Here is a 7,500-nt window from a genome sequence, read left to right as displayed (position 1 = left end):
TCTTTTATTTTACTTTGATGTGGGAAGTTAAAATATGTTTTGGGAGAAAAATTATACATATATATGTGTGTGTATATATATGTATATATATATATATATATATATATATATATATATATATATATATATATATATATTTATATATATTTATATATATATATATTTATATATATATTTATTTATTTATTCATTTATTTATGTGTGTGTATAAACTTTTTCACATATATATATATAGAGAGAGAGAGAGGGATAGATAGAGATATAGGAAAAAGAGAGAGGGAAAGAGGGAGAGAGAGAAGAAAAAGAAGAAGAAGAGAAGCAAGGCGACGACCACCACAAGAAAGAGAAGAGAGAAAGGAGGAAGAACAGAGAGAAAAAAAGAGGGAAAGAAAGGCTTGAGAGGGAGCCGGTGAGGGTAGGGGATGGGTAGGGGAGAGGAGGGAAGGGGGGGGAGGGGAGAGCACGGCGGCAAAACATTACAAAACAGGAAAACGTTATAAGCGAATTCGTTTCAGGCGAGTCGAGCAAGTCCGACACCTTGAATGGTTATTGGAAGTTTATAAAGTTGCTCAAACAAGTTCCAAGTTTGGGGGGAAGTTGGCAGTAAGTATCCGCGGAGTTATCGGCGCTGTCCAGAAGAAGAGGAAGAGGGGGGGGAGGGAGAGGGAGGAAGAGGAAGGAGGGATGGGAGGAGGGAAGGGGAGGAGGGGAGGAGGTAGTGAGGCGTTGTGAGGACGGACAGGGGCGAGGGGCGGCGAGTGAGGACAAGGGCGGAGGGCGGTGGGTGTTGTGAGGTGTGAGGTGAGGGGAGGGTGTGAGGAGGGAGGTGTGAGGTGAGGGGAGGGTGTGAGGAGGGAGGTGGGAAGTGAGGGGAGGGGAGGGAGGCAAGAGGCAGAGAGCGAGTAGAATGGGCTGAGTTTTAGGCTTTGGAGGAGAGAGGGGTTATGGGGCTGGGAAGGGGAGGGGGTGTGAGGTGTGAGGAAGGAAGACTCATACTAGGGGCGTGAGGTGTGAGGAAGTAAGAATTTTGCGAGGAGCTAGGAGTGTAGGATTTGAGGAAGGAAGAATCCTGCTAGGGGCGTGAGGTGTGAAGTGTGAGGAAGGAAGAATCTTGCTAAGAGATAGGGGCGTGAGGTGTGAGGAAGTAAGAATCTTGCTAGGGCGTGAGATGTGAAGTATGAGGAAGGAAGAATCAGGCGAGGGGCTAGGGGCGTAAGAAGTGAGGAAGTAAGAAAATTGCTAGGGGCGTGAGGTGTGAGGAAGTAAGAATCTTGCTAAGAGATAGGGGCGTGAGGTGTGAAGAAGTAAGAATCTTGCTAGGGTGTGAGGTGTGAAATATGAGGAAGGAAGAATCAGGCGAGGGGCTAGGGGCGTAAGCTTTGAAGAAATAAGAAAATTGTTAAGGGCGTGAGGTGTGAGGAAGTAAGAATCTTACTAAGGGCTAGGGGCCAGGGTATATAAGGTATGAGGAAGGAAGAAAGAGGCGAGGGGCGAGTCAAATGGGCTTAAATGGTAGGCGTCAGTCGAGGGGCGAGTGGGCGGGGAAGGAGCGAGCAGGCGTGGGGCGTGGAGGATGGACTGGGTGCGAGGCGTTAGGAGGCGAGGGAGTGAGGTGTGAGGTGTGAGGAGGAAACGAAGCAGGCGAATGGATTGCGTCAGGGGCAAGTGTGAAGGGTTGCGGGGAGTCAGGGGCAAGTGTGAGGGGTTGCGAGGGGTCAGGGGCAAGTGTAAGGGGTTGCGAGGGGTCAGGGGCAAGTGTGAGGGGTTGCGAGGGGTTGCGAGGGGTCAGGGGCAAGTGTGAGGGGTCAGGGGGAAGTGTGAGGTGATGCGAGGGGTCAGGGGCAAGTGTGAGGGGTTGCGAGGGGTGAGGAGTGGCAAGGGGCTAGACTGAGTGGTGAGGTTGAACCAGCGAGTGAATGAGAAAGAGTGTAGATGAAAGGATGAATAAAAGAGATTGGTTAATTGGGAGTGGGAGTCGGCGGATGGGTTGAGCGAAAGAGTTGGCAAATGTTTGGGAAGAGCGAATAGGGAAGGAGAGGAAGGGGAAGGATCAAAGCAAAGGGAAATGCAAATTGTATGGTTGACTGCATCAACGAGGGAAACATGCAAGGTAGAACCATTGGATTAGGTAAAGTGTAATAGGGGTGTGATTTGGTTGAAGAGTATGGTGGTGAGTTCGGTTGCAATCGGCGGATTTTATTGTGAAACCCTCATGGTGTTGCAAGCGACGTCCCCGGTTGACCTAACCCAATACGTTGTCGCCCCAGTGAGCATTTAGCAGCGTCGTTGCCATGATCAATCACGGCGGGCGGTCCGAGCGATCGTGAAAACAATTACCGATGTTGTCGTTTCCCGTCATCAGCGCCATCTGTTATCCGTGCGGGGAGGATTTCCTACCATCAGCGCCATCTATTATCCGTGCGGGGAGGATTTCCCACCATCAGCGCCATCTGTTATCCGTGTGGGGAGGATCTCCCACCATCAGCGCCATCTGTTATCCGTGTGGGGAGGATTTCCCACCATCAGCGCCATCTATTATCCGTGCGGGGAGGATTTCCCACCATCAGCGCCATCTGTTATCCGTGCGGGGAGGATTTCCCACCATCAGCGCCATCTATTATCCGTGCGGGGAGGATTTCCCACCATCAGCGCCATCTATTATCCGTGCGGCGAGGATTTCCTACCATTCCGCCGCCGGGGGGAAAGACGTAACAGATTCGCTCCTATTAACGAGTCGGGGGAGAGTATCAGCGGCCTTTTAAGAAGGGTCGTTCATTGGCTCTTACGACTCGGAGCACGACCAATGGGCATCCTCCTTCGGCCATTAGGGAGAGCGCGCCATGGCAAATCTGCATGCTGAGCTGCCATCTTTTCTTTCTTTCTTTTTGCCTCTGTTTCTCTCTCTCTCTCTCTCTCTCTCTCTCTCTCTCTCTCTCTCTCTCTCTCTCTCTCTCTCTCTCTCTCTCTCTCTCTCTCTCTCTCTCTCTCTTCTCTTCTCTTCCTCTTGTTTTCTTGCTCAATCGCAGGCCGTGCTCTCTGTCACATTGCTCTTGCCTCGTTGCTTTGACGACGCCGGAGCCAACATGAAAGTATTTTATCGTGTCGTTGGGAAGAATACATTTTTTCTTTTTTTTCTGTGGGAAATAATAAACTCAAAAGACGTACGCTGGACAAAGAGCCCCGGCCCGCGTGAATCACCTCGGCTGAAAAGGGAATCGGGGAAACTCTGGGGAAAATGATGAGACATTTGAAGAAAGAAAAAGCAAGAGAGAGAGAGAGAGAGAGAAAGAAAAAGGAAAAGAAAAGAAAACGGGAGGAGGAGGAGGAGGAGGTTGGGGGTACTTCGGTATTATTGAACATTCCCAGGAAATTAATTTCGTGGTAGGCATGGGGGTGGAGTGGGGGTAGGGGTATGGGGTGCTTCTGTCGGTTGATGAGGTAGATAATGACATCGGCTTTCATAATTTTGTTTGGGGTTGATGTCAGGATCACACAGGTAATGGGAGTGGAGAGGGAGAGGGAGAGGGAGAGAGAAAGGGGGGAAGGGCGAGGGGGGGGTGTTGCATGTCAGTTTAATTGGATGGCATCTCTTAATTACATGTGGGTCTCTATCGTTCTTCTTTTCATCTGTTAGCGTTTGGTTGCGTTTTTATGTCCGTTTTATTATGGGTTGACTTTGATGTATTTTTTCGAGGTTATTGTGTCTTGTTTTTTTCGGTCAAGTTGTCTTTGTGTTTGTTTGTTTTTTTATTGTTTAATGTTTTCGTTTTTCTATGTTTTTTGTTTATCCTCTTGCATTTGAGATGTTTTGCTTCTGTGTAGTAAGAGACATGGATACGTTTACTCACTTGAAAGAAAATAAATCAAGTTACGTTACTTTATCAGATAGTATAAATGTTTGTTAGTTCATAGGGCATGAATCAGACCTGTTTACAACAAGCCGTCCAGCCTTACTGATGATCTTCGCCTCTCCCCCCCCCCTCTCAGCTCCCTACCTCCCTACCCTCTTTCCCTTAATCCTTTTTAGGTTGCCTCCCCTCTTCCTTCCTGCCTTCTTCCCACCTTTTATTCTCGCTTCTTTCCCCTCGCCCCCTTTTCCTCCTGCCTTCCCCTTCCCTCCTACCTGTTTCCCCTCATCCTCTTCCCCTCCTGCGTCTTCCACTCACTCCCCTTCCCTCCTCCCTACCCCCCACCCCACTTTTCCTTCTGCCTCTTTTCTTCACCCCCTTTCCTTCCTGCCTCCTCCCATCCCTTCTACGTCTTCCCCTTCCCTCCTACCTTCCCCCCCCCCTTTCCCTCCTACCTTCCCCCTTTCCCTCCAACCTGTTCCCTTCCCTCCTACCTTCCCCCATTCCCCCCTTCCCTCCTACCTTCCCCCCTTCCCTCCTACCTTCCCCCCTTCCCTCCTACCTTCCCCCCTTCCCTCCTACCTTCCCCCCTTTCCCTTCAACCTGTTCCCTTCCCTCCTACCTTCCCCCCTTCCCTCCTACCTTCCCCCCTTCCCTCCTACCTTCCCCCCTTCCCTCCTACCTTCCCCCCTTCCCTCCTACCTTCCCCCCTTTCCCTCCAACCTTCCCCCCTTCCCTCCTACCTTCCCCCCTTTCCCCCCCAATCTGTTCCCTTCCCTCCTACCTTCCCCCCTTCCCTCCTACCTTCCCCCCTTCCCTCCTACCTTCCCCCCTTCCCTCCAACCTGTTCCCTTCCCTCCTACCTTCCCCCATTCCCCCCTTCCCTCCTACCTTCCCCCCTTCCTTCCTACCTTCCCCCCTTCCCTCCTACCTTCCCCCCTTTCCCTTCAACCTGTTCCCTTCCCTCCTACCTTCCCCCCTTCCCTCCTACCTTCCCCCCTTCCCTCCTACCTTCCCCCCTTCCCTCCCCCCTCCCCCCCTCCCCTCCTCCCTTCCCCCCTTTCCCTCCCACCTTCCCCCCTTCCCTCCTCCCTTCCCCCCTTTCCCCCCCAACCTGTTCCCTTCCCTCCTACCTTCCCCCCTTCCCTCCTACCCTCCAACCTGTTCCCTTCTACCTTCCCCCCTTCCCTCCTACCTTCCCCCCTTCCCTCCTACCTTCCCCCCTTTCCCTCCTACCTTCCCCCCTTCCCTCCTCCCTTCCCCCCTACCTTCCCCCCTTCCCTCCTACCTTCCCCCTTCCCTCCTACCTTCCCCCTTCCCTCCTACCTTCCCCCCTTCCCTCCTGCCTCCTCCCATCCCCTCTACGTCTTCCCTTTCCCTCCTACCTTCCCCCCCTTCCCTCCAACCTTCCCCCCTTCACCCGCCTTCCCCTCCTGCCCCTTCCCCTCTCACCTCCTTTCCCCTCATAACTCTCCGCGCGATCTGAATCCGGGACTTTCACAACCGGACGCGAAGATCCGAGGACCCTGTATCTCGCGTGATAGACGTCCACTTCCCCCCCCCCCTCACCCCCTCACCCCTCACCCCCTTTGTGAGGGATTTGAACCCCATTCTGCCCCATTCATTCTGCCGGATCCAATCGTATCTCCGGAGCCGTTCTAGCGAGTGACGGCGACCTGCCTCTTAAATGGGCTTTAATCTCCCGCTGATGAAAAGCCGGTCGCGGTAACTCAAGGTTGATGGTAATTGGCCAATTAGGTCGGTACATCTCGGCGGAGGATGGGTGGTGTGGTGTGGTGTGGCTTCTTTTTGTGTTTATTTCTCCTTCTCTCTCTCTCTCTTTCTTTCCCCCCTCCCCCCCTCTATCTTTTTTTCCCTCTTTCTTTCCCCCTATTTCTTTTTTTTCTTTTCTTTTCCTTTCTTTTCTTTTCTTCTTGTGGGTTTTCCTCGTCCGTTGTATTGTTCTCCTTTTTTTGTTCTCTTTTTCTTTCTTTCTTTCTTTCTTTCTCTTTGAGAGGGAGGGCGATTTATGTGTCTTTGTGTTTAGGTCATTATTCTGCTTCTTTTAGTTTTGGTCTCCCTAACTCTTCTTTCGGGACTCTCCTCCTCTTTATCATCGTCTTCATCTTCAGTATTGTTATCATCATCATCAAAATCAAATCAACATAATCAAATCAACATCATCATTATCATCAATCATCATCATCAATCATCAATCATCAATCATCATCATCATCATTATCACCATGAAATCAGCACCACCCTCTTTATCATCATCAAATCATCATCACCTTTATCATCACTCATTACGTATCATCACAATTACCAGGTTAATCATAGAAACCTCAGTGGGCGGAGGCAAACTTTGTTAGCAAAGTTATGCTTTTGCGATGGGGTTGTTATCCTTTCTCTTTTGCCGTTAATTCTGAAATACGTGGGTCACAGAGACAGAGGAGAGGGCGAGGGAGACAGACAGACAGACAGACAGACAGACAGACAGACAGGTAGGCAGAGAGAGATAACCAGATAGGCATCACCACCATCATCATTATGTGACGATAACGAGGGTGGTGGTGTGATTTGCTGATAATGGCAGTGGGCGAGCTGTGGTGACGGTTTTGGTGAGAGATAAAGAAAATAAAAAAGATTGTGATAACGGTGTCCATAAAATCTTACGGAAAAGGTGCCGTTATTTAGGGGCTATGCAGATGTATTTTACTCACCTGTTGGATACGAGCCAGTGTTTTTTTCTATGGTGCGTTCCCTCTCACTCGTGTCGAGTCGGTGATTTTGGCATTTCTGAGGATTACGAGTCGTTGAAATCGGATTAGGGAGAGATAAGATATTAGCGATAAAGGTGTTCATAAAAAAAAAATTGCCGTCAATGATAACAACAGGATTCTGTAGGTAGATAGTGTCTTTAACTCAGCGGTTGGACGCGTGTCTGTCTTTTACTAAGGTGCGTTTGCGACTCACTACTGTTGAGTCAGTGTTTTAGATTCCATGAGTTGACGAGTCTGTGTTTTAGCCTCCGTGAGATGACGAGTCGCTGGCAACGGAACTAGTGTGCTAGTGTTTGGTGCAGTTGAAAACCACGACCACGATCACGAGGAAATAGCAACAAAAACACGGCGACGTTTATAACGCACTCTGCGTGATTACGTCAGCGATAGTTCTAAAGGAACGCAAAACGCAAACGCCGCGGTAACACGTAAGTACAAAGAGGGGACGGGACGGTAACGGCCTCGGTGAGACGTTTCGAGTCCGAGCAGCTTCCTTGTCGAAGTGGATTTCATCTTTAGAGGAGGAATCTCGATTCTCGAATCTCGTCTCGCTACTCCTGTCGCATCTGGAGCAGCGGTGGTGCTTCTTTCACTTCATAGTTCTACACGATTGGGATAAAAAAAAAAAAAAAAAAAAAAAAAAAAAAAAAAAAAAAAAAAAAAAAAAAAAAAAGAGAGAGAGAGAGGAGAGAGAGAGAGAGAGAGAGAGAGAGAGAGAGAGAGAGAGAGAGAGAGAGAGAGAGAGAGAGAGAGAGAGAATCATTCTTTCGAACGAGAATCCTAAGGATGGAAAGATTCACCTCCTCTTTCCCCTCGCCCCCCTCCCTCCTCTCCCCTTTCTCCCAGCCCACGAGCGGTCCACGGTAGAG

Source organism: Penaeus japonicus, unplaced genomic scaffold, assembly GCF_977035675.1.
Source record: "Penaeus japonicus unplaced genomic scaffold, GWHDUDI00000001_assembly GWHDUDI00000003, whole genome shotgun sequence".
NCBI lineage: Eukaryota > Metazoa > Arthropoda > Malacostraca > Decapoda > Penaeidae > Penaeus > Penaeus japonicus.
This window is presented reverse-complemented; position numbering follows the sequence as displayed.